This window comes from Perognathus longimembris, chromosome 12, assembly GCF_023159225.1.
Source record: "Perognathus longimembris pacificus isolate PPM17 chromosome 12, ASM2315922v1, whole genome shotgun sequence".
NCBI classification, from domain to species: Eukaryota; Metazoa; Chordata; class Mammalia; order Rodentia; family Heteromyidae; genus Perognathus; species Perognathus longimembris.
The window spans coordinates 43,466,801-43,493,570 of record NC_063172.1 but is presented as its reverse complement, the minus strand read 5'-3'; the positions used below and the strand labels follow the sequence as shown (position 1 = coordinate 43,493,570).

At 38.1% G+C, this 26,770-nt stretch overlaps 1 protein-coding gene and 1 long non-coding RNA gene across 2 annotated transcripts in view; one reads left to right on the top strand and one right to left on the bottom strand.

Moving 5' to 3' along the window:
• The window catches only part of Znf704 (zinc finger protein 704), a 192,674-nt gene that overhangs the window by 74,260 nt on the left and 91,644 nt on the right, over window positions 1-26,770 (bottom strand). The gene's annotated exons all lie outside the window — the stretch shown is intronic.
• Window positions 795-25,149, top strand: LOC125360845. Its single transcript, XR_007212815.1, has 3 exons — window positions 795-1,190; window positions 11,765-11,769; window positions 25,122-25,149. It is a non-coding gene; the product is annotated as an uncharacterized LOC125360845 (long non-coding RNA).

Sequence of the window (26,770 nt, the reverse complement as noted above, 5' to 3'; positions counted from 1 at the left end):
GGCCAGGACTTTGTCCCTTAGTTTTTTTGCTCAAGGCTGTAGCTCTACCACTTGAACCACATCTCTACTTCCAACTTGTTGGGGTTTTTTTTGGAGTGGGGGTAGTTAATTGGAGATCAGAGTCTCACAGGGTTTACTGCCCCAGTGACTTCAAACTGTCATCCTCAGATCTCATCCTCCTGAGTAGGTAGGGTTATAGGTATAGCCACAGGCACCCAACTGACATTTAATTAATTAATTAATTTTAAGTTAGTTGTACAAAAGAGCTTCAATTCCACAAGTGATTATTTAACTTCAAAAGGAATATTTCAAGCACATGTTGTATACAAACCTTATTTTCTCTTGAAATACATTTTGAATTTACCTAAAATAGAAAGAGGTCTAATTTGTCCCAATAGCTTGGGTTAAGTTTTACCAAGCATGTTAGTTAATTACAGTCTAGGATTATACTCCCCATTTTCAGATTTGGAATTCAAATACTGCAAGTCATCTGTTGGTTATATTCCAGCATCATGGCTATCTGTTGATAGCTATATGGCACTGGAGCTGACCCAAATGCGTAACACCTATCTATGTATTCAATGAATTGTCAAACTTCTTACTTTTCCCTATGTGATTTAGATTTTCTCACCTCTCCAATCACCCAATCTTCCCAAATGATCCTGGGAATTGCTTATTCTTCTTTCTCCCCTTTCCTCTGAATACATTCCACCCCACCCCCTCACCTCAATTTCAATTTGTTAAAAAATATTCAATGGCTATGCTCCTCCTCCTGCCTTTCAGGGCTGAAAAATCATCCATTCTATATATGTCAGTCACATCCTGACTCATGGTATTTATTTTTGTTTTTGTGATTCCTTTCCAGGTTAGGTGCTCTCCCTTCTTTTGATGTATCCAAACTACACCCATAATTTGGACTTATTATGAAGGACCAAATAATGTCACACTTGACCTATACTTGTTATTCTTTTCTTTGAAATAAAATTTTTCTCACAGTTTGGAATCAAATCACATTCTATACTACTTTCCATTTATCAATGGTGGTGGAAACCTGTGGGGCCAAAGGCAGAACCTTCAAATCTTTCTCAGTTGTCACACCCAACAATGCTTTTAAAATATGTTCAACTCTGTCTAAGTAAATAAGTCAAGTGGACTGAGGTGTGTGTGTGTGTGTGTGTGTGTGTGTGTGTGTACGCGCGTGCATGTGTGCGTGCACCATGGGCCTTGAACTCAGGTCAGGGCCTGGGCACTGTCATTAAGCTATTTTTGGTCAAGGCAAGTGCTATGCCACTTTGACCCACAGCTTTACTTCCATTATTGATGGTTAATGAGAAATAAGCGTCTCATGGACTTTCCTGTTTGGGCTGACTTTGGACTGAGATCTTTAGATTTTAAGTAGCTAAGATTACAGGCATGAGCCACTGGCACTTGGTTTGAGTGCCAGTGGCTCATGCCTGTAACCCTAGCTATTCAGGATGATGAGATCTGAGGATCGTGGTTCAAACCAGCCTGGGTAGGAAAATCCATGAGACTCTTATCTCCAATTAACCACCAGAAAACTGAAAGTGGTGCTGTGGCTACAAGTGCTAGCCTTGAGCTAAAGAACTCAGGGACAGTACCCAGGTCTAGAGTTCAAGCCCCATGACTGACAAAAAAGCAAAACAAAACAACAACAACAAAAATCCAACAACAACAAAATAAAATAAAAATTAAAAATATGAATTTTCTAGGTAGGTCCAGGAAACTTGAATCCAAATCTGGACCCTGACACTTATTCATGTGTCCTTAAACAGGTGAACCAATCCCTCCATCTTAATTTTTACACGTTAATATACACAGGTGCCTAACTCATAGTTACTAAGTGAATTAAATGAGATAATGGGTACAACATGTTTCATACAATAGATGGTTCAGTCAGAATGGGCTTTTATACTTATCAAAACTTTACAGTGATATTAAGAGTTAATGGTGGTGAAATAGGCCATCAAAATTCAGGGGGAAAAAAGCACTTTGGGAATAATCATGACAAACCCATGTGTGACTTCCAGGTAGCAAGACAGGGAGATTTTTCTAGACTTGAAATCTGTTAGTATGGACTGAGATCTTCTGTAAGTACCAATGAACCACCATATTTCAAGATTTGTTTGGGGCTGGGGATATAGCCTAGTGGCAAGAGTGCCTGCCTCGGATACACGAGGCCCTAGGTTCGATTCCCCAGTACCACATATACAGAAAACGGCCAGAAGCGGCGCTGTGGCTCAAGTGGCAGAGTGCTAGCCTTGAGCGGGAAGAAGCCAGGGACAGTGCTTAGGCCCTGAGTCCAAGGCCCAGGACTGGCCAAAAAAAAAAAAAAGATTTGTTTGAAAAAGAATCTAAAATATGTCATTTTGTTTAAAATATTTAAACAAAATATTTAAAAATATTTGAAACATAGATCAAAGTTACCTGGTTAACTTTTACAATGTGTCTATTAGAATACTGAAATTACATATGTATTTCATAATATATTATTTTGAAAGTCATTGTTGCAGAATATTCTAGTACAAGTGAGAGAATTACTTCATTAACTAATGTCTGAAAGAGTTAATGCATCTCCCCAAGGTTCTATTGAGAGTAACTCAATCACACAGGAACACAAAGTGAAATATGTCACAAACTGCTAATCACATCATTAAATACCCTTTCCCTTGTTGTAGAGTATAATCATTTATGAGAGCAAAAAGCTCCGGGGACTCTTGGAAAATCTCAAATATCCATTCAAGAAATCTTCTTGTCATTCCTGCTAAATCCGTCATGATCTAATCTAGCTGCAATTTAGTGCATGACATTTTTATCACAATTCACAAATGCACTCAACAGGTACAAATACATTTATTTATGCACAGAACTAGGAAAAGGGTGATCACTGCTCAAAATAATGTGCTTAACTAATGGCATCTCCTTTACTGTTGGAGAGGCTAGAGGTAATGAGATGACGCACATAACCTAACTCATATTAAATACTCAAGTAGCTAATTACACGGTTTACTTAGATTAGGAGATAAGCAAATGTCTGGGTTTGTTGTTGTTGTTGTTGTTGTTATTTTTGCCAGTCCTGGGGCTTGAACACCGGGCCTGAGCACGGTCCCTGAGCTTTTGTGCTGAAGGCTAGCACTCTACCACTTGAGCTACAGCTTCACTTCTAGCTTTTTTGGTAGTTTTAGTAGAGATTAAGAGTATCATAGACTTTCCTGCCCAGGCTGACTTTGAATGGCAATCCTCAGATCTCAGCCTCCTGAGAGTAGCTAGTATTATAGGCATGAACTGCCAGAGCATGGCTTGCTTTCTTATTGTTTTGTTAATCGTGAAGCTCAGCAACTCCTAAAAATTTTACTTATTCTGTGGTACACAGTTATGGAAAATCAAAATTATTCAAGACAAACAAAAAAAGATACTGGCATGCACTGATAAATGATTTTTTAAAAGTCTGGACTGGAAATGTAGCTTAGTGGTAGAGTGCTTGGCCTAGCGTGCATGAAGCCCCAAGTTCTATTCCTCAGTACCACATAAACAGAAAAAGCCAGAAGTGGTGCTATGGCTCAACTGGTAGAGTACTAGCCTTGAGCAAAAAAGCTTCAGGACAGTGCACAGACCCTGAGTTCAAGTCTCAGGATTGGCAAAAACAAAAAAATCGAAAAAGGAAGAAAAGACAAAAAAAAAAAAAGGTCTGTGGTTAGTCACTTAGAAAAAATATTTGTAGCTTAAATGATCACCTTTTTAAATATATAAGTTTATAATAAAAACATTTTGTCTTAGAGGACATTCATCTCTTGTATAACACCCAGCAGCATTTCAATATGTTTAAAATAAAATTGAAATTTCAAAATTCATAATTCAATAATTAAATGCATTTTACTTCATTTTGAGCTACATGGAATTTTAAAGTAGTGTTATTTGTGTTCCCAATGGCAAGCCTTAATTCTTCTATGTTTTTATTATGTTAAGTATTGTTTTTTTTGTACAGATGATCAAAATAAAGAAGAAATTTTACTTCAAGGAATTCCTAGGCTAAGGGGCAATTTCCTTAGTTTTAGTTCCATGTCAAATATGTAGCGAACTTCCAACATCAGAAAAAATGCCCTAAAGGGGAAACTTGACCATGTGCAGAAATGACACCTTCTTGGAGAACACTAGGTATTAATAATGTCTAGCACCTCAACAGACTACAGACCGGTCATCCATTGCAAACAACATTTTATTTATTTATTTGCTTGTCTGTTTGTTTTGTCGGTGATGGGGCATGAACTCAGGGCCTGGGTGCTATTCCTAAGCTTTTTTGCTCAAAGTTAGTGCTCTACCACATTGAGTCACAGCTCTACTTCTGGTTTGGGTGGTTAATTCGAAATAAGAGTTTTGTGGGGACTTTCCTGCCTTGGCTGGCTTCAAACTGTGATCCCCAGATCTCAGCCTTTTGAGTAGCTAGGATTACAAGCCACTGGTGCCCAACACAAACAACATCTTAAGCAAGGAATATACCTTTAGCTTGTAAAAAAAAACCAGAATACTTTTTATACAAATTCATAGACAATTCTGCTAGAAAGTATGTACATCATATCCTACATGAGTATGTCCATTAAAAACTAGTTTGCAATTTCTCTTTTGTGCTTTTTGGAAGTGTGATCATATCTTACAGCACTATACGTGCACACAAACATGACCACATTCACACATCAGATTACAGCTGCAAATGCCCTGTACTTCAAAAGAAGTGAAACACCAGCTCAGAGCCAAGGAGATTCTAAGTACAGCGTCAAAACATGAACAAGCAGGGCTGGGGATATAACCTAGTGGCAAGAGTGCCTGCCTCTGATACACAAGGCCCTAGGTTCGATTCCCCAGCACCACATATACAGAAAACGGCCAGAAGCGGCGCTGTGGCTCAAGTGGCAGAGTGCTAGCCTTGAGCGGGAAGAAGCCAGGGACAGTGCTCAGGCCCTGAGTCCAAGGCCCAGGACTGGCCAAAAAAAAAAAAAAAAAAAAAAACATGAACAAGCAGGCCCTTTGAAAGGTAAGTCAAACATCAAAATCATCTCAAGTACTCTTAGCTAATTACATCTTTTCCTGTCAAGGGGAAGCAGATTTAATTTCCTAGTGCAACTCAGACTCCCAACTCAGACTTCGTCAGCACTAAGGTGAGGATTGTAAAACAGCACAGTAACTTTAGGACACAATATGACAGCTTCTTATAAAATTAAAGTATACATACTCTGTACTTTCAGGTAATTATTTACTCAAGAGCAATGTAACCTTATATAAGCATGTCCCTAGAATGACCATGAAGATGCAAGATCATGAATTTGAAAGCAGCTTACACAGAATTGTGAATATGGGAGGAGCTCAAATAAAAGATAGGTGTGATCTCTATTCAAAGCTTTGTACACGGCAGAAAGTATAGGCTTCAACAACAAATCTCGTAGTTTATGTAGTGACTCTATAGCTTACCTGTGTTAGTCATTCATCTGAGCTGAGCACTTTCCCAGATGGGGAGAATTCTGTACTGATATGATGGTCCAAAACTTTCATGGGTTTGCATTACAGTGCTTTGGGCCGGCTATTTAAGTTTCTGGAACCTCCATGTCTAATTTAATTCAGTTCAGCACCTTTGACATGCTGGGTCTTATATTAAAGTATCTGTGCTCTCATGTATTTTGAACTCCAGTGAAAGCAGCAGACACATAAGGCATATCCATGCACTTGCAAAGGGATAAGGACCCATAAGCTATACAGCTGACACTGAACTCAGCCCTGGATGGCAAGACAATTGTTTGCTTATAAGAGTGACTTGGGGAAGGCCTCTTGGATGAAGAACAAACAAATGAAAGCCACAGAATAAACCAAGCAGAAGGTATCATAAACCACATTTTTAGTAAGATAAAATGAGAATATAGTTGTGTATACTCATCAGTTCATTAAGTACTTCATGATATAAAACAATGCAGCATTGTTTCCATTTTGAGGCTGATGGAAAATCATTGTACAATGCAGGATCCAGTTTAGATTGTCTTTGACAGTCTTCTTAACACATATGCTTAATATGGGTTTTCCACATCTGTTTCTTGGATGGCAGTGAGTGCTTTTAGCTTTCTGCTTGAAGAAATTAGGTAACTGAATACATTGTTTTTAATCATATGGGGCCAATTCTGACTTCCAGTCAAAATTCTGGGATTTGCTAAATTCACAGTTTGTGGTGTAGCTCTGTGGTAGGCCACAGTGGCTTCAAAGCATGAAACAGGCCTTACGAGGCAACCAAGATTCTTGCTATTCTGGAACACACTAAATACTTAATTTACTTCAATTTAATTGAAAAGTCCTGTGTATGAGACTGGAAGATAGTGTCTATCATAAATAGCCAGAGGTATAAAGTGGTTCAGAAAACACTTGATCTCCATTTGCTGTTTTGTTTTACATGCCATAGCAACTTTTGGAAAAAATGAAGGTGGAAAGTAGAACTGTGGACAAAGTCTTAGAAAGTTATTACTTCCACATGCTTTGGCATTTTGGATAAAGGATATCCTAAGAGAAATACAAGCTGTACTCAGTTCCTCCCCCTTGCATGATGTGCACTTTGGCTGAATGAAGGCCCTTGGTGGATGCATCATCAATTATGATGAAAGTCACTCTACCACATGAACCTTGAAATATTTAGGCAGATTTTTGAGAAAACATGTTTAAAATACTTCATATTCTTATTGAGAAGTGTTAAATAGAGGAAAGGGGCTTATTCTTCACCTTAGAAATATCTGCAATATAGTCACGTATCAGAGACATTTCCTGGATTGTCAGATAAGAAAGGTTGTGGCACAGACACACCCCTTCCAAAAATAATAGCAAGTACATATCCAAAACAAAATGGTTGCTAATTAAATAAAAGTGGGCTCCTCTCTGCAAAGTCAGATAATGGAGTCCTCTGTTTAGCCTGGGTGTGCTCTGCAGCACTCTTAGTGGAATAAGGGAGGTGTGTATGAGGAAGTAAGAACTCCTTGAGAAGGTAAACTGATCAACAATAGCAGGTAGCTGCCTGGATACCCAAAGATCTGTGTAATTCACCCAAGGTACAATGTTTTCATGCTTGCAGATAACCAGCCTTTTGACACCAGCGTTCTAACTCTGCTCTGTAAAGATCTTAGAATGTTCCATGGGTCCAAACCAATGCTCACCAATATTTTTTTAACCACTGTGTAAAATTCATATCTTACCTTGGTCAAAATGGTAGGGGAATGAGCAATGACTGCAGGGGAATAGCAAGAGAGAAAGCAACTTCTTCTTAGACAGGAAAAGAAGAGTGGTTGAAAGTTCTACAAAGAGGGCAATTGAAGGGAATATGCCTTCTAGTTAGGGAAAACATCAAATTTTGGAAGAATGTTTAGAATGGAATAAAAGAAAGAAAAGAAGTAAGAGAAAAATAAATAAAAGAAAAATAGAAAGAAGGAAGTTGGCTAGTTCGAAGCTGTCTTCTCTAGCTCCCAGGACTTCTCTGAGAGATAGTCAGGGAGTAGTGGGATTCACTTAACAAATACTTATTCAGTACCCAGCTATTCCAATTACTCCCCAGGGCTGTAGATTCAACAGAGGTCTAACAGAAACTGAAGGTCTAAAAGCAATCTGACATCTATGATGATCCAGGTATGAGTTCAGCCCCTTTACCCATGACAAAGTATACTCAACTTCTTCCTAAAATGACAAGTCAGCCCTATGAACCCAAGGGTTTCACATGTATGGATTTAACTAATTATGATTCAAAACTATTTGAAAAAAAGCAACAGTTACAGACTTGTTATTATTCCCTGAGCAATACAGTGTAGCAGCTATTATATAGCATTTATAGTGTACTAGGTATTATAAGTTATTATATAATACTATAAGCTATATTATTATTCAATATTATTATATAATCATATATAAGTTAGAGATAAAGCATGTCCATATGCTCCTGGGTTTTGTGCTAATACTATGCCAGAGAGAAAGTTTACATAATTTAAGCAACTGTACTTCTCTGTGCCTTTGAAGTCAAGAACTATACCTTGTATTCTTTAAATTCATAAAAAGAAACCTAAGAGTATTTAATAAATACACAGTTAACATTCATACAGTAAATAAGAATGTCTTTTTGTGATACTCTTAGCAAAAAAAAGTCATCCCTAAAGAGAATAGCAACAGATGAGCACTTGTGAACCATCCCCCTGGTGCCAGCAGTGAGGAAGGAACTGGAACCCCTCTTTCACAAGAAGTGGTTTCGTAGGCTGAACTCCACCAGTCTGTACCATTCCAAATGTGCTGATCTCCCTTCAACTGTATTGCATAAATGCCTTTAGAGTGTTTCTTCTAACGGAATCCATAACTTTGGCTTGAACTTAGCCATGTGTCTTGAAAGCCTCTTCTCAACTGTCCTTTAAGCCAATCAAGAACTCCTCCTGGGTGGGCAGGTGGATTCCGGCCAAGAGCTTGGAGAATCCTTTCTATGCAGCCAAGGTATGTCTCATATTCCTTCCCAGCACATTCCCATAGGCAGCTGAAGCATCAGTCTGGATTGGCACGGAAAATGATGCTGTAGGACTGCCCGGAAAAATCCAATCTCCTCCTGGAAGAGGTGGCTGCCAACTTCTGGGATAGAACTAGAGGCTGGGCTGCTACTTCTCACACCACAGACCCAGAAGAGTGAGATCTTGCCAGATTCCAGCACAGTAATGTCCAACAGAAATTTAAGACAAGCTGTATTGTATTGTATTCTAAATTCTCTACTAGCTCCATTTTTAAAAAAGTGAATGGCAAGGGCTGGGAATATGGCCTGGTGGCAAGAGTGCTTGCCTTGTATACATGAAGCCCCAAGTTCGATTCCCCAGCACCACATACATAGAAAATGGCCAGAAGTGGTGCTGTGCCTTAAGAGGTAGAGTGCTAGCCTTGAGCAAAAAGAAGTCAGGGACAGTGATCAGGCCCTGAGTCCAAGGTCCAAGACTGGCAAAAAAAAAAAAAAAAGCAAATGGCAAAAGCTAAGTGAATTTTGATATTTTAATATTAAAATCAACTACGTTTTGCAGATTTTACATCTGCAAAATATCATCTCAAGGTGAAATGAATACAAAATTGAATAAACTATTTTAGTTCCTTTTCTCCATATACCTTTGAAAATCTAGTGTGTACTCCAAACATATAGCAATTCCAATTCTAACCAGCCATGTCTTGAGCACTCAACAGCCACATGTAGTGACTGCAACCAACAGCTCAAAGAAGTTAAGGTCACCTTGGGTGATTGTTCCAAAATCAAACTCAATTTAGAGAAAAATGTTTACAAAGTAGTAACTAATAAAACCTTCCTGAGAAAAATATGGATTCTAGCAACGTAGTTTACTTTGTTTTAACATATGAATGATATGAAAAAAAAACTTCTGCTGTTTTAAAAGCACTAAAATGTTAATAACTGGCTGTATGAGAGAAATGGCAAAAGGCTAGGGAAGTTTTAACGTGTTTTTTTTTTTCAGCCTGCAATGATATTAATGATCACACTAGTGTGGGTGATAAGACATTTGTTGATGCTGAGGTGCTCTCACCTGACCAGAGAAGCCCTCCTTGGGCTAGCCTTCTATTCCCTTCATAGTTTTTGATTATGAGGACAAAACCAGAGCCCTCTAAAGATGCATGGATAGTTTGGTTTCCATCCCATGAGCCTACAGTTTCTGCCAGTCTGCTTGGATACTGACAACCATCCATCCATTGAACAGTGTCTGATTGTCATTGGAAAGTTGTTTGTTGTATGTGTCAGACAAGCACTGTTTCAGGGGTTGCAGTTTGTCTACCACATATTTTAATTGTTTCCCAGATATATTTAGAAGACACTGCAATGAGTAAAATGACATGAAAGTAGGAATATTAAGGAATTCCTGGGAGCCATATCTCCTTTGCATTTTCCCAGCCAGTGGAGTCTAAAAAGTACATGGGAAGACTTCTGAAATTGTTTGATGAGATGAGGGGTGAGTGTGTGTGTGTGTGTGTGTGTGTGTGTGTGTGTGTGTTTTCTTTTTGAGACTCTAGTGGGGTTTGAACTCAGGGCCTGGCACTCTCACTTGGCTTTCTTTTTTTTAAAATTAAATTTTATTGACAAGGTGTTGTGCAAAGGGGGTACAGTTACATAATAAGGTAGTGAATATATTTCTTGTGATATCTTACACCTCATTTTTCTTTCCCTTCCCTAGATCAGGTAGGCATATATACAATATCTAGTGTACCAAAATCATCTACAGTAACTATGTAGGGTACACCACGGGAAATTCATCTAGAACTTTAAAGATTATGTCAACAATAGAATCCTCTTGTGTCCTTCTCTTGGAGTTGTTTTTGCTTATCCTTGTCTTATATGATCATGTGTACATAGCTGTTGAGCTATTGTGATCCAATGATAGGTTTATTCTAGATTTTTCTATGTTTAGTAGTTGTTTGGTTTTAGATACATAATGTAAAGTCAGTGACCCAAACATGTGGAGATACCATTTGAAAAGAAGTTTGTTACTTCAAGCTGTATTATAAGGCTATAGTAATAAAAAACAGCTTGGTATTGGCACCGGAACAAGCCTGAAGACCAATGGAACATAATTGAAGACCCAGAAATAAACCCACAGAACTATGTCTACTTAATCTTTGATAAAAGAGCTAAAAAAATAGGATGGAAGAAAGATAGCCTCTTTAACAAATGGTGCTGGAAAAACTGGTTCAACACCTGCAACAAACTAAAACTAGATCCTTATATATCACCTTCACCAAAATCAATTCCAAATGGATCAAAGGCCTCAAAATAAAAACAGATATGCTGAAAACACTACAAGAAGGAGTAGGAGAAACATTTCGGCTCCTTGGCACAGGACAAAACTTCCTTAATAAAGATCCAGAAATGCTACAAATCAAAGAAAGGATGGACAAATGGGACTGCATCAAACTTCAGAGCTTCTGCAGGGCAAAGGACATAGTTTGCAAGATAAACAGAAAGCCCACAGACTGGGAAAAGATCTTTACTGGCCATACAACGAACAAAGACCTCATATCTAAAATATATGCAGAACTAAAAAAATTACATTCCTCCAAAACAAAACCTCAAAGAACCAACAGCACCCTCAACAAGTGGGCTAAAGACTTAAAAAGAGACTTCCCTGATGAGGACATGAGAATGGCCAAGAGACATATGAAAAAGTGTTCTACATTACTGGCCATAAAATAAATGCAAATCAAAACAACATTGAGATTCCACCTCACCTCAGTAAGAATGTCCTCTATCAAGAAAACAAACAATAATAAATGTTGGAGGGGATGTGGCCAAAAGGGAACACTACTTCATTGTTGGTGGGAATGTAAACTGATTTAGCTACTCTGGAAAGTGGTATGGAGATTCCTCAGAAGGCTAAACAAAGAGCTCCCCTAGACCCTAGCAGCCCCACTTTTGGGCATCTACCCAAAAGGCCACAAACAAGAACATACTAAAGCCACCAGAACAACAATGTTCATCGCAGCACAATTTGTCATTGCTAAAATATGGAACCAACCCAGATGCCCCTCAGTAGATGAATGGATCAGCAAAATGTGGTACATATACACAATGGAATTTTATACCTCTATCAGAAAGAATGGCATTGCCTCATTTGTAAGGAAATGGAAGGACTTGGAAAAAATTATACTAAGTGTAGTGAGCCAGACCCAAAGAAACAGGAACTCTATGGTCTCCCTCGTAGGGAATAATTAGCACAGGTTTAGGCTAGTCACAGCAGAGCATCACAAGAGCCTAATAGCTTTGACCTTATGAACGCATAAGATGATGCTAAGTGAAATGAACTCCATGTTATGGAAATGATTATTATATCACTGTTGTAATTACTTTCAACATGCCATGTGAAATCATAGCTTCTATTGTTGATGAACCCTGTATCCCCTTCCTGTGGTTGTCCCCATGCTATCACTGTATCTCATCTGAGTACCCTGGATACTGTATATACTGGTATTAGAACTAGGGAAGTGAAAGGGAATATCAAAATCAAGAGACAAAGAATAAAAAGACAAACAACTCCAAAAACAATACTTGCAAAACTATTTGGTATAAACCAACTGAACAACTCATAGGGGGAGAGGGAAAAGGGGAGGGGGGAATGAGGGAGGAGGTAACAAACAGTACAAGGAATGTATCCAATGCCTAATGTATGAAACTGTAACCTCTCTGTACATCACTTTGACAATGAATAAGAAAACAAAAAAGAAGTTTGTTGTTTTTCAGACCTGGTCTCTACTGTCCTCCTCCCTCCCTAACAGTCATATATCAAGGAAACCATGCCCCTTTGTTCTCTGTGTTCTAGGCTTATCTCGCTCAAGACTATTTGGTCAGGTTCTGACCATTTCCCTGTGAATACCAATATTTTATCATTTCTAATTGCTATGTAGTATTCTCTTGTGTATAGGTACCACATTTTTTTAATCCATTCATCCGTAGTGGGGCATCTGGGTTGTTTCCATATTTTGGCTATTTTGAATTGTGTAGCATTAAACATGGATTTGCAAATGTCTTTATGATATCTTGAGACCTGTTGTTCAGGATAGATGCCTAGGAGTGGTATGGCTGGGTCATAGGGTAGGTCTATGCAGAGCTTTTTGAGGAACCTCCATACTGTTCTCCAAAGTGGTTGTACTAATTTGCACTCCCACCAACAGTGGAGAAGGGTTCCTCTTTCCTTGCATCCCTTCCAGCATTTGTTGTTGCCTGAGTTCAAAGTATAGGCCATTCTAACTGGGGTGAGATGGTATCTCAGGGTTGTTTTTATTTGCATTTCCTTTACTGCCAGGGATGTTGGACATTTCTTCATATGTTTCTTTGTCATTTTTATCTCTTCTCCTGTGAAGTCTCTCTTTAGCTCCTTTCCCCATTTAATAATTGGTTTACTGAGTTTGGAGGGGGATAGTTTTTTTTTAGTTCTCTGTAGATGACAGATATTAGGCCTTCGTTGCTGTGCTGGTGAAGATCCTTTCCCATATGGTTGGCTGTTTAGTGGCTATGTCTTTAGCTGTGCAGAAACTTTTTATTTTATAGTAGTCCCATTTGTCAAGTCTTTCTCCTATCTGTTGAACCCTGGGACTATGTTCAGGAAGTTCCTATCTGTGTCTATAAGCTCTAGTGTCTGTCTTACTCTGTCCTTCAGTAGTTTCAAGGTTTCAGGTCTGATGTTGAGGTCCTTAATCCATTTTGATGTGATCTTGGTGCATGGTGATACACTAGAGTCCACTTTGCGTTTTCTACATGTGGCTGTCACTTGGCTTTCTTGCTCAAGGCTGAAGCTATACCACTTGAGCTGTAGCTCTACTTTCTGAAGTGTACTCTTTCACTGTCACAAATCACTATTTATGTTGCTGGCCACATTTTGATTGATGACTGCTTTAGGCTGCAGATGGATCTCAATGCTATTGTCCAGCTTACCAAGTGTGAGGCCCCGAGTTCACCCCACTCCCACTCCCAGTAACACTACCAAAAATCAAGGCAACTGTTTCACTCTCCTTTGGGTGGTCAGAGTGCTATGGCTTTGCGATCAGATGGGATCTCCTACATGAGACCTTCACATTGCTTGTTACTGAGTTAATGGCCACTTGTTAAGAAGCACTGAGCTTTAGAAGCAACTCCATGCAGAGTTTAATTGTCTCATGTCAATACATTCAATACAGATGATTTCATTATATCACTTGTACTGGTTACTCTGCAATATTTCTTGAGGCATAATAAGCTTTTACCAGCTTTTTTAAAACCAGAAAACCAAATCAACATTAATCTGAAAAGCTGTCACTTGGTATCCACTGCCAAAGAAAAAGAGATGAAAAGCAGAGAGTGAGAGAGCGAGAGAGTGAGAGAGAGACAGAGAGACAGAGACAGAGACAGAATGAACCTCTATAAAGGAACTGGACCAAAGTCATGATCAAAACAGCTTTTGCTAATCCCTTTGGGGCAATCTGATTTGTAAGCTAAAGTTTCAAAGTATATTTCATTTAATTGCTGAAGGCAAGAGAACAGTAGGAGTTTTTGAACTAAGCTCTTTATGGTGCTGGCTTGCTCTGCTTTTGGAGAAAACTGAAAGAAACAAATCTTTGAAAGTTAGCATTTCCAAGCTGATCTCATAATCCCACTAGCACTTTCTTTCCAACTTCAGCAAGAATAAACTGGTTAAAAAAAAAAAAAGAGCAAAAAGCTGTCTCCATAACCAGGTGAAAAAAGAGTACTCAGGTTTCAAAGCTGGCTACTAGAAAATGGCCACTGAAATCCATCTGTATTTCCACAAACACAAGGCAGAGCAATGAGGAGTGTGTGTGTGTGTGTGTGTGTGTGTGTGTGTGTGTGTGTATACCTTTTATAAACAGTCTGTGTTTAAACAAGGCATACACAATGCTTTCTTCCCAGCCTCTAGAAAGCTGGCTATTGTTGTGTGTTTAATTATACTCCTAAATCCTAAAGACTGAAAACAACCAGCTAGGTAGTGACTGATCTGCATATCTTGGCTGGAGAAGTGCTAGCAAAGCAAACCTGCCCAGGCTCATGTTTCTAAGTGCCTTCAGTGGAGTCTGCAGCTCTGGGTTGAGCAGAGCCAAACTCTTCTTCCCGCTGGAGGATGGCAGGGAGTACACAGGCACACACCAGTTGCATTCATAAGGAAACAATCTTCCTACCCACCCAGCACTATATTTAGAGCCATCTCTTGGCAATGCAAACTTATATTTCTGGGCCTTTTGCCACTCAGGAAAAAAAAGTAAGGACAAGGAGAACTGGTTTTGTTCCAGTGTGAAGTCCAAACAACAAAAGTTAAACGCGGCCTTCCTCACTGAAGTCTTTCTGTGCCAAATATCACTCCTTCTTCAAAAGCAGTGAATGCTTGGTATGACTCTCAAGAGTACCTTTTCTCTCCCAGTTCTAATGAGTAAAACGTGTCTCACTCACAAGGGGACATTTTGTAAATCAGGAAGCAATGGGGCTTTCTCTGAAACAGACAGGATATTTTGAAACTTTAAAAATAATATCATCCATACTAGGGCTGCCAACTTCCCCAAACATGTAACTCTGAAGAAAAGTGAAATTCCAGAACTAGCTACAGAACTGATAGGATGTGAAGACTCAATGCTAAATGGCTCACCTCCCCCAATCCTCAAATGTGGACCCCGTGCAGAATTGCTCCATCCCTAGCACTTGGTTGATTTGCTAAGAGAACATCTGGCATTAAGAATATCAGGGCTGTTTGTCATCAGGAGAATTTTCAGGGGTAAAGGCATTGATACATACATCCTGAGCAAGTAGCTCAAGCAATCCTCATGCTGGCTTCTAAAAACACTACACTGTATTAGAAATGAGCAAAACAAATGCCACACCTGACTCCATACAAGCTGAAAGAGCCTTTTCCTGCTTTTTTTCTTCCAGTGGGTTTAAAAAAAAATGTTTCTTATAGTTCAATATCCTGTCATGACACTGACTAGCAGGACTAAAATCTTCCACATGTGGAGTAAAGCAAGATGGCCATTTATTTAATGTTTTGGAAAGTACTCCTTTATCCTAATCAGTTACCTCTAAATAATTTAAGAAATACTGCAGAAGGAAAAACAAAAAGTATCTGCAGATATGCAGCCATGTCCATATGAAAATTGTAAGAACGTTAGCATGAGTGTTGCATGTGAAGAAAACATCCTTCACAAAATGTCTTTAAATTATTGAATGGTATTTCTTCAAAATACAACATACCTCACATATCTATGAAGTAACTTATTTGACAAAAAACAGCTTTGAAAGTTCCAGAAAAGATCTATGTAATGCTTATTCCAGCTTGGGATTTTACAAGCAGATCAATGCAAGAAGAAGCTGACCTGTGGCCAAACAGAAACAATTCTTAGTATTCAAGTCTTGGATACTTTTCACCAGGTCTCTTCCTTCCAGGCTGCCTGGGTTCAATAAATGCCAAAAGGCTTGGGCCACAGGTTGGCCCTAATAGGAGGTAGCCTTGAACCTTGAACTTGCCTCCTTGTAGATGGGATCAAAAATGCACATCACTAGGTCCAACTTAGTTGAGACAGGGTCTTGCTAACTTTTTGCTAGACAAGCTTTGTACTGTGATCCTCCTTATCTCCACCTCCCAAGTAGCTGGGATTATGGATGTGAGCCAACATTTCTGGCTACAGTTAGGTATTTTTTAATACCAGTATATACAGTATCCAGGGTACTCAGATGAGATACAGTGATAGCGTGGGGACAACCATAGGAAGGGGATACAAGAGGATCATCAACAAAAGAAGCTATGGTTTCACATGGCATACTGAAAGTAATTACAACAGTGATATAACACTCATTTCAATAACATGGAGTTCGTTTCACTTAGCATCATCTTATGTGTTCATAAGGGCATAGCTATTGGGCTCTTGTGATCCGCTGCTGTGACTAGCCTAAACCTGTGCTAATTATTCCCAATGAGGGAAACCATAGAGTCCATGTTTCTTTGGGTCTGGCTCACTTCACTTAGTACAATTTTCCCCAAGCCCTTCCATTTCCTTATGAATGGAGCAATGCCATTCTTTCTGATAGAAGTATAAAATTCCATTGTGTATATGTACCACATTTTGCTGATCCATTCATCTACTGAGGGGCATCTGGGTTGGTTCCATATTTTAGCAATGACAAATTGTGCTGCGATGAACATTGTTGTGTACAGTTAGGTATTTGAAAGTTACAAGTACATACAATCCTTATATCAAACTGGTGAGAAGGAATTATTGTTTCTATTTTATATACTAGGTAATCACGAGTTTGAACTTAAGTGTCCTGCCTGTCACAGATTTATGAATATCACTGAAGATGCTTGAGAATAAAGAGGATCATGTATTGTTCCATAGTGTGTAACAAGCGGGGGAACACAATTTGTCTATGCCTTTTGTAGTTGTGGACAGCTGTTGTCATGACCATCTCCTGATTTGCATGCAACTAGATACCCAGGCAACTAAACAGCAAAAACAGTGATAGGATGATAGGATGAGTATAGTGAAATTTCCTGTGGTGTCCAAGGAGACAAATGAGCAGTCAGCTGTGCTTCCATATAAGTGAAGTGCACTGGCCTTTGTAGCTAATTTAGTGGATATCTTCATCCAGACTTTGGCTTGTAAGGTGCTGTATCACAGCTGAGCCCTTTAAGCAACTGGTATGGATATCACATTGCTTCAAATACATCTTCATTGCCCTTTGAAGCTTCACATAAAGGCCTTCCTTGAGTTCACTGTAGAGTAATTGCTCAGCTGGTTTTCAAATAATCAGTTATCACAGAACAGGCAAGCAGGGACGAGCCCTGTTAAAAGCTGGCTCTCAGCCTATGAGATTACTAAACATAATTTGGGTCTCTATTCTACCTTCACTTAAGAGATGAAGTGTGGGTAACACACTTTCCACCAAAAGGTCTTTGTCAAGTGGGTCATTATACATCTTCTGCTTTGAAACGATCTTTTTCCTGCTAATATTCTAGACCTTATTTGCAAAAATGACAAAGGTTTTGTGGACCTGTAACTCAAAATTCAGCTTCCAATAATGCAAAAGAAAGAAAAACACAATGACTTCATTTTAAGATATGACCATAATTGCTAATAACAAAATATCTAATAATTTGGGTTCTTATGATATGAAAGGTACTATAATATACTTAATCTTTTAAGTATCTCATTTAAACTTTAGAAACCATATAATGGTAGGTATCAGCACATTTTATCCATTCTAAAGCTCAGCATTTTCCACACTTAGTATGCATACAATCAAATTGTTTTATGATCAACAAGTTGTAATGCAATTTATAACTTGGCAACAAGTTTTCTTTATGAATCACAGACAATAGTGTTCTATGCTGTGTTAGATGTAATAAAAATGTTTCCCTTATTTTATGGAGGGAGAAACAGGTTTGGAAGATTTATATAACTTGTGAAAATGTCATTTTTTTCTTCAGTACTGTGGCTTTAACTATGGGCCTTGCCCTAACACTTCCAATCTTGAATTTTGTTAGTAATTTTGGAGATGAAATCTTGAAGACTTTTCTTCCCTAGACTGATGTTCCCCATTTCACCCACTATCCTGAAGTTGGCAAAATTTTGTGGTTGAATAATACTCTATTCTGAAAGTATGTGTGTGTGTATCTGTACGTACATACCCAAACACACACACACCTTATGTTCTTCATCTGTTGACGAGTATCTATGCTGATCCTACTGCTGGGCTATTGTGAATAGTCTCTCAGTAACATGAGAGCGCTGCAGTCACTATTGTACATTGACTTTTATTTGTTTGGGTCTATGCCCAGAAGTGCTATCCAGATTCATAAACCACTGGTGTATCCTGAAATAATGCCCTAGTTCAGCCTGATATTTCATTTAAGGGTCATTTTCTCCATAAAAAAGATGATTTTTCTTTACTGTTTAGGGAATATCTCACTCCTACACACCAGCTATATGCTAGGGAAGAGCTACTTAGATCAGTATTTTGGTATGGCAGAGATTCTCATGTGGCCCCAATGATCCTCACCTCCTACTACCCATACCTTTGTGTAACATACTCTCCATGAGTGTGGGAGGGATTTGGCTGTCATAAATGGAATATGGTAGAGGTGACAGACTATCATTTGCGTGTGTGTGATTAGACAACATTAGGTTGTAGTGTCCATACTGCTAGCACACAACAACACTTTGACTTTGATGAAATATCTTGCCAAGTTGGGAAACCCATGGAAAAGAGACTGAGGGCCACCTCTGACCCCCAGACAACTACCTGACAGGAAGAACATCCTACTAACAACCACATAAGCATCAAAGAGGATTCCTCCATGGCTGAACTTGCAGAAGAAACCCCAACCCCAGGTTACATCATAAATTCAGTCTTATGAGAGAAGAACACCCGAGAAGTTGACCTAGCAAAATTGTGCCCAGATTCTTGACCCACAGAAACTACAAGATAAGTAAATATTGTGTGAAGGTGTTAGGTTTGTGGTAATTTGTTGCTCTGTAAGAGATAATATACTTGACGCTATGGTTTGGGTGTATGGGTCCCTGGCAAATTCACATGCTACAACTAAGATTTAGTGTGATATCACTAAGAGGTAGTGATTAGCAAGCAATAGTTTCATGAAGAGGATTAGTACCTGCTTGTTTTTTTTTTCAGGTAACCACATTTAAAAAATTAAGTAGTTATACTTACTTTAGTTTCACAAGAATCTAGCACATCTTGATCAATGTCACCCCTTTTCATTATTCTCCCAGTTTTCCCCCTTCTGTTCCTATCCTCAAGTTACATAGTTCAATTTTTATGTAGTATACATTGAATGTAGTGACTGCATTTGTTCACCCCTCCATTCTTTACACTTTGTGCTCCACTACCATGTTTCTGGATTCGTGCCCTTGCAAAAGAACTTGAGAAAGTGAGACATGGTGAGGGATAATCCCAGCACTAGGGAGACAGTGGCAGGAGTATCCTGACTTCAAGGCCGGCCTAGGCTACATAGAGAATCTGAGACCATCCAGGGCTACATAGTGATGCTTTGTATCAAAACCCCACAGTCCTCTCAAAAACAATATAAAAACAAGAAACAATGTAGCAGAACAGAGCATGTTTGAGGGCCTTTGGAAGTTCTGCTCTTCTACCATATAAAAGTACAGCTAGGACGTGCCATCTTGGTAGGAAAGAGCATTGAACACTGGCACCTTAATCTTGGACTTGTCCAGTCTTAGATACTTTGTTGTAGCATCACAGTAAATTAGGACAGTTAAAGTTAACTCTGTGTGTGTGTGTGTGTGTGTGTGTGTTGTGTTGTGTTGTGTGATGGACTTTAAACATTTTTATAGTCAAAGTGATATACAGAGTGGTTACCGTTACATATGTACAGTAGTGAGTACATTTCTTGTCAACTTTGTTACCTCTTCCATCATTTTTCTCCCACCTTCCCTGATCCTCAATCCCCCAACCCCCCTCCCCAAGCTGTATAGTGAGTTTGCAACATGTATTTTAAGTAGTGTGATGGACTTTTGTGACACTAAACATTCTAATTGTGAATGTAATGTCCTGGTTAGAATATAAAAATGACAATTACTATTTATTGACCCTTAATGCATACTAAGTGTCTGGTAAATTCTAATATATATTAGTGAAAACTTGGCAACATTTACCAGGCAGCAATTCATTACTATAATCATTACATGTATGGAAATGTCATTCACAACTTTTACAAAAGGCTTAGTGGATGAACTATTTTCTTACCCATGTACTACTTCTGTTCTTTTGAGAACTGTATCCAATTTTATTTGTAATAATGCTCTAATAGGCCCCAAAGATCAGCTCTATTGTTCTTATATGACCCACATCTCTGCTCACAATGACTGATCCAAAGTTGCCAATAAGCACTCTTTTCCAGGATTTTGTTTTAATATGGGGCAGGGAGACAGCAATATAAACACTTTAAAGCAGTGAGAGTCAAGCATGACCTCTTTTTGTCCATATGCCCTATTTTGTTTTTTGCCAGTCCTGGGGCTTGAACTCAGGGCCTGAGCACTGCTCCTGGCTTCTTTTCGCTCAAGGCTAGCACTCTACCACTTGAGCCACAGCGCCCACTTCTGGCCTTTTCTATATATGTGGTGCTGAGGAATTGAACCCAGGGCTTCCTGTATACGAGGCAAGCACTCTTGCCACTAGGCCATATTCCCAGCCCTTACTGCCCTATTTTTTTTTTTTTTCAGGAGACAATGCTATTGATCCTGAGGAAAAAAGTAGACATGGTGTTGGGTAACTTGGGTATACTTTGGTCATGACTGAGAAAGTGAAGTGTACTCAACTCCAGGAACCATGGTGAGATATAGCAGCAATGGTGACAAAGTAGTCTGAGTAAAAGATACTTAGTTAAGAGAACAATTTCTTGTTCTATGTTACTGATATTTTAAAATATTTGGGTCACTTTTATTGGTTTTTAAATGATTTAAAATGGATGCTCTATTACTAAATTATACTATATTCAATGGATTGCTATATCCCATAGGACTGAAGTGAGAGGGAATATTTGGGTTATCAAGTCTTCTTTGTTAACGAGGAAAAATGCACCACAGAGAGGTCAATGCTTTCCAAGATAAAAAGCAATGCCAGATTTCCTGAAGTTCTATACTCATAGAATGAGTGTTGTCTACCACACACTATTTCATAGATTTAACTCAAACAACTGGATTTTGTTTGAAAGCTCTGTCGTAAATCTGACATTTTTTTAAAGACCCATGATTGATCTGGTTAATTTAAATAAAATAACTCAACGATTAACAATAATTTATTTGAATTCACCTATGAAAGGGTTCAATGTTGATTCCCAATTATAATCACACTGAAATACTTGATCAGCAATGTTAAATAGAAGCAACCAACATGTTTATTCAGCTATACACTGATAGTTAGGTTTAGTTTAACTTCTACACTAGGTAATATTTGGTTCCATACATAAGAGCAATTAAAATTAATTATATAACCAACAAAACTGCCTCATTTTCTTTCTACTCACATATAAAAGTAATAATATATACTAAAGAAATAGAAATTTGGAAGAGTCCAAAGAAAACAATCACTACTCATGTTTCATGTCTGAAATTGGTATAGGCAATCATCTTGAATTAGTGATTCTTAGTCTAGTTTTTTCAGAGTATTAATACACAGGAGCTAATATCTAATGCCCCAAAGAAACAGTCCTTATCTGTTAAGCCAGTTCCTTAGGTGTTTTCTTATGATCATGGTCACAAAAAGTCTACTTCTTCTAACTCTACTTTTCTGTTGTTTTCAAAATTATCCTCTCCTTAAAACATTCTAAAGTCTGTCATGAAATATTTTTCTTAGGAGTTCCTTTGCTTATTGTATAGGTTTTAAAAATACCTAGTCTACTAATCATTTTGAGCTTTAGAAGTAACTAATCTTGATTCCTTGAGTTTTCTTGGAAAAACTTGAAATCCCTATAGCAACTCAACAGCACAGATATCTTTGGAGTAAATAAGCCATGACAAAGCAGGCAGAGACTATGGCCCAAGGCATGTGTGTTGCAAAACAAGCTTCCAGTATAGATTATGTGCCAGCTGCAGAATTGAGTGGGGGAAAACACTTTCCATGAGCCAAATTTCAGAAATATTCAACAGAAAACAAGCACAGGTAGGTGTAATAACACTTGACAAGGTAGAAGTGTTTGTTTACTACAGCCCACAGTACAAAACCACATGGAAACTTCTTTTGGACTTCTTAAAATAAAGCTTTAGATAGTATGACTTTTTAAGCACATCTCACATAATTAAATCACCCTCCATAAGATAAATGGCTAATTCAGAAAAGTTAGTGTGCTTCCATTCTGAACTGGACACCAGTATATTACTCTACCTTTCCCAGAGCTCCTCACGAACACAAAAGGGTTTTACTAAACAATGATAAAACACAATTCTTCTTCATTATTTTGTACCAGGTAGAAGTGGTGAATTTGCTTTAAGTTTTGGATCTCTTGTACTAATAAAACATGTTTCATAGAAAGGGACTGGATAGTCACTCCAGGTCTGGTTATTTTCTTTTTTTGGGGGGTGGGGGGTTAGTAATTTTAAGTGGATATAGGCTGGCATCAGAAAATAATGACACTTATAACATTAGACTCTCAGTCAGCTGAACCAGTGGTGGGTTGGTGTCAGCTCATATTGACTCATGAAAGTCAACTGTCAACATCTCATACCAACTTGGATGTCAAGCTAGTTGATCAAAATGAGACATTTGAAATTATTTATACCAGACAGCACAGCAAGTAATGTAAATGAGAACTTCCACTTAAACATGCATCCTGTAAGCATAATTTACTCCAACACTGTATTTGTTGAGTTCTAATAGATGTTAGGTAGACCTTGTGATAGGCCTACACATATGCAAAGATCTTAAGAGTTTTGTGTGATGAAACAGTTTAGTTCACTGAAATGTGCAAACTAGAAAAACAAACCCAAAACAAAATGTTTATTTCCAGCTGAAAGCATCACCTTCCCCAGCTCCTAGAACCATAATGCTTTTTCCAAAATTCTAAAAACAAAACAAAACAAAACCAAACCTCTATGAGTACAATGAAGTGGAACTCAGAAAAACCACACTAGTTCTTTGTGGAAACTTCACATGGAATGTGTGTTTTGGTGATGCTGCAGGGGCCCACTCACTCAGCTATTTTTAAATTAAACTTCTTATTTTGAGATAATTGGAGATTCACATTCAGTTGCAAGACAGAACAGAAAGATGCCACCTAGCCTTTACTGAGTTTCTCTCAATGGTAACATCTCCTGTAACTATGCTACACTAATCATAGCTATGATAATGATATCAACACAGCCAAAGACAGCTTCCCATCACAAGGGCTCTTTGTGTCACCTCCCCTGCCCCCAACATACTACCCTTCCACCTATTTGCCTTCCATTTCCACTCCTCCTTTACCCTGGCAATCAATACCCTGATCTCCAATTCTATGGCTTTCTAGTCTCTAAAATCACTAAATAGAACCATATATCACACAACATGTGAGGACTGTCATTTTTCTCGCTCAGCATAATTCACTGGCACTTCCTTTATGTGGCTGAGTAATATTTCATAGTATGTGCACACCACTATTTGTTTAACAACTCATCCACTGAAGAGTATTTGACTTGCTTCCAGTTTGGACTCTTAATAATAAAAGGGCTACAAACATTCACTAACAGCTTTTTGTGTGGACTTAAATCTTTAATTCTTTGGGATAAATGCCCAAGAGAGCAATTCCTGGATAGCATGGTGGTTGGATGCTTAGTTCTTGAAGAAACAATTTTCTGGAATGGCTCTAACACTATATTTCTACCAGTCATAAATAAATGATCCCATTTCTCTGCAGGACTGATGGGACTTGGCACTGTCATTATTTTGCATTTTAGCCATTCAAACAGATGGACAATGATATCTCATGTTTTAATTTGAATTTCTCTGGCCAATGGGATTCAGTCTGTATTTTGTGCATATTTGCTTTCTGAGTGTATAGCCTCATTAACTAGACTGCTCATTCTAAATTAACAGTTAAATTCTAGGCAGCCTATACATTCTAGATTTTTCTTTCAAAACTTTCAAATTTTGGAGCATTTCATATTTTTGAGTCAGGGATACTCAATCTATAAAACCTATGCAAATATTCTCAACTCTGGAAAACACTTAATTCTAAACTATTGCTGGTTCCAGAATAAGAAACACAGCCTGTGGTCCTTAATTGAATACATGATTTGCAAATGTTTTCCATCTCACTATACCTTGATATCCTTGCCAGGACAAATTAAAAACTTTCACAATTTAAAAAATTTTAATAGCATGCACGTTAGTTTTTTGTTTATTTTCCTATTTTTTCCATCCCTTCTTCCTTCTCTCTACCCTTTACCTTCTCTGCCTCTGTGAATCTCTACTCTCTTTATTTCATACTAGAAAATGAACTCAGAGCCTCACACAGGCTAAGCAAGTGGTCCAGGTTCCCAGTCTATTTTGTTTGGTCTTGAAACTCATTATCTTCCTGTTTCTACCTTTCAGGTAACTGAGATTATAAATGAAAATTACAACCCCCAGATATGTTTTCTTTTTATAAGTCATTTCTAGTTTAATTTCACTGTGGTCAAAAACATACTCTGCATGGTTTCAATTCTTTTAAATTGTTTGGAGTTTGTTTTACCTGGGATATGGTTGATTTCATTATTTTTTTTGTATCTTCTTTCTTCTGTCTTCTTGTGAGCTAAGCAGTTTTGAGAATCCTATTTTCCACTACCCACAGTGTTTTGGGTGTTCCTGTGTATAGATTTTTTTTATTGTTAATGCTTTAGATAATGCTATCTACCTATCTATCCATCCATCTATCTATCTATCTATCTATCTATCTATCTATCTATCTATCTATCTACCTACCTACCTACCTACCTATCTATTTCAGTCTGCTGGCATTACTTTGCCAGTTCAAATGAAATATGGAAATATCACCTCCTTTTATGTCCCTTCACTTTCACCCCTTTTTTTTTGTGTGTGCCAATCTTAGGGCTTGAACTCAGGGCCTGGGCACTGTCCTCAGTTTTTTTTCCTCAAGGTTAGCACTTTACCACTTGAGCCACTGGCTCTACTTCTTTGTGTTTGGTGGTTAATTGGAGAGTCTCAAAGACTTTCCTTCCTGGGATGACTTCCTCAGACTTCAGCCTGAGTGTCTAGGATGACAGGTGTGAGCCACTGGTACCTGGCTCCCCTCCCTTTTAAATCATGCAAAGTATTTATTTCTTATGCAGTGGTATATTAGATGATCTATTTTTACTTCAATCATCAAACACAATAGCAACATTCAGAAGCAAATTTAAGAGACTGTTATATTTATACATATTTTTACATGCCATGTTCTTTCTTCTTTTCTGACAGTCCAAAGTTTATTCTTTTATCATTTAGAGAAGGAGGAAAAAATAATGAAGCCAACAATTCATCGTACATATCACTAAATTAAGCAAGGTAGGTGGTGAGTCGAATGTGGGGAAGAATGTTGAGAGCGATGACACAGATCAAGATGCACTGTTTTCATAAAGTGCTTTGTTACATGGCACTTTCTTTGTACAACTACTTAAAGATAATAAAAAATCTAAGAAAGAAAAGAAAAGAACATCTTCTAGACATTATACTAGAGTAGATCTGCTGGGGACGAATGTCTCAGTTTACTTTCCATCTGAGAACATCCTGATTTGCAATTCATTACTGAAGGAAATCTTGTCTGGGTGTGGATGCTGGATTGGCAGTTCTTTTCTTTTAGCACACAAAAAATATTTTGTGACTTTTCTGCCTCCATGGTTTCTCAGCAGAGACTGTTTCTTTACTGAGGCTTTGTGTTTGTTCCTTTGTTATAAGCATGTTCATAATTGTTCATTGAAGCACTTTCATCACCTTGAAAATCTGTCAGATAATTCCAACATCTCTGTCATTGTAGCAGCACTGGCTCATTACTTCATTTCATTCAGTCTGAGATCTTGGTTTTTTGTTTTATGTGTGACTTCAAACTGCAACCTGGATGTTTCTGTATTAAGTTATGGGACTATAAATGTCATTTTTGTTTTATTATTAAGGTTAGTTGTGCAAAATAATGACATCATTATATTTGCATATGTGTATGTAATATATATAATAACATTCAACCCCTCTGTTACCAACCCCTCCTGAGGTTAGAGACTTAGCTTAGAGACTTTTTTTTTCTCAAATTTTTATTATCAAACTGATGTACAGAGAGGTTACAGTATCATACGTTGGGCATTGGATACATTTCTTGTACTGTTTGTTGCCTTGTCCCTCATGCCCCCCTCCTTCCCCCCCTTTCCCTCCCCCTCCAGGTGTTCAGTTCACTTACACCAAACAGTTTTGCAAGTATTGCTTTTGTAGTTATTTCTCTTTTTTTACCCTGCGTCTCTCAAATTTGGTATTCCCTTTGAATTTCCTACTTCCAATACCAGTAAACACGGTTTCCAATATACTCAGATAAGATTACAGAGATAGTGTAGGTACAAACAGGAAGGTGATACAAGAACATCATCAATAATAGAAACTACACATACACATAGGACATTGAAAGTAGTTACAACTGTGATATATCACTTGTTTCCATAACATGGAGTTCATTTCACTTAGCATCATCTTATGTGTTTCTAAGGGTATAGCTAT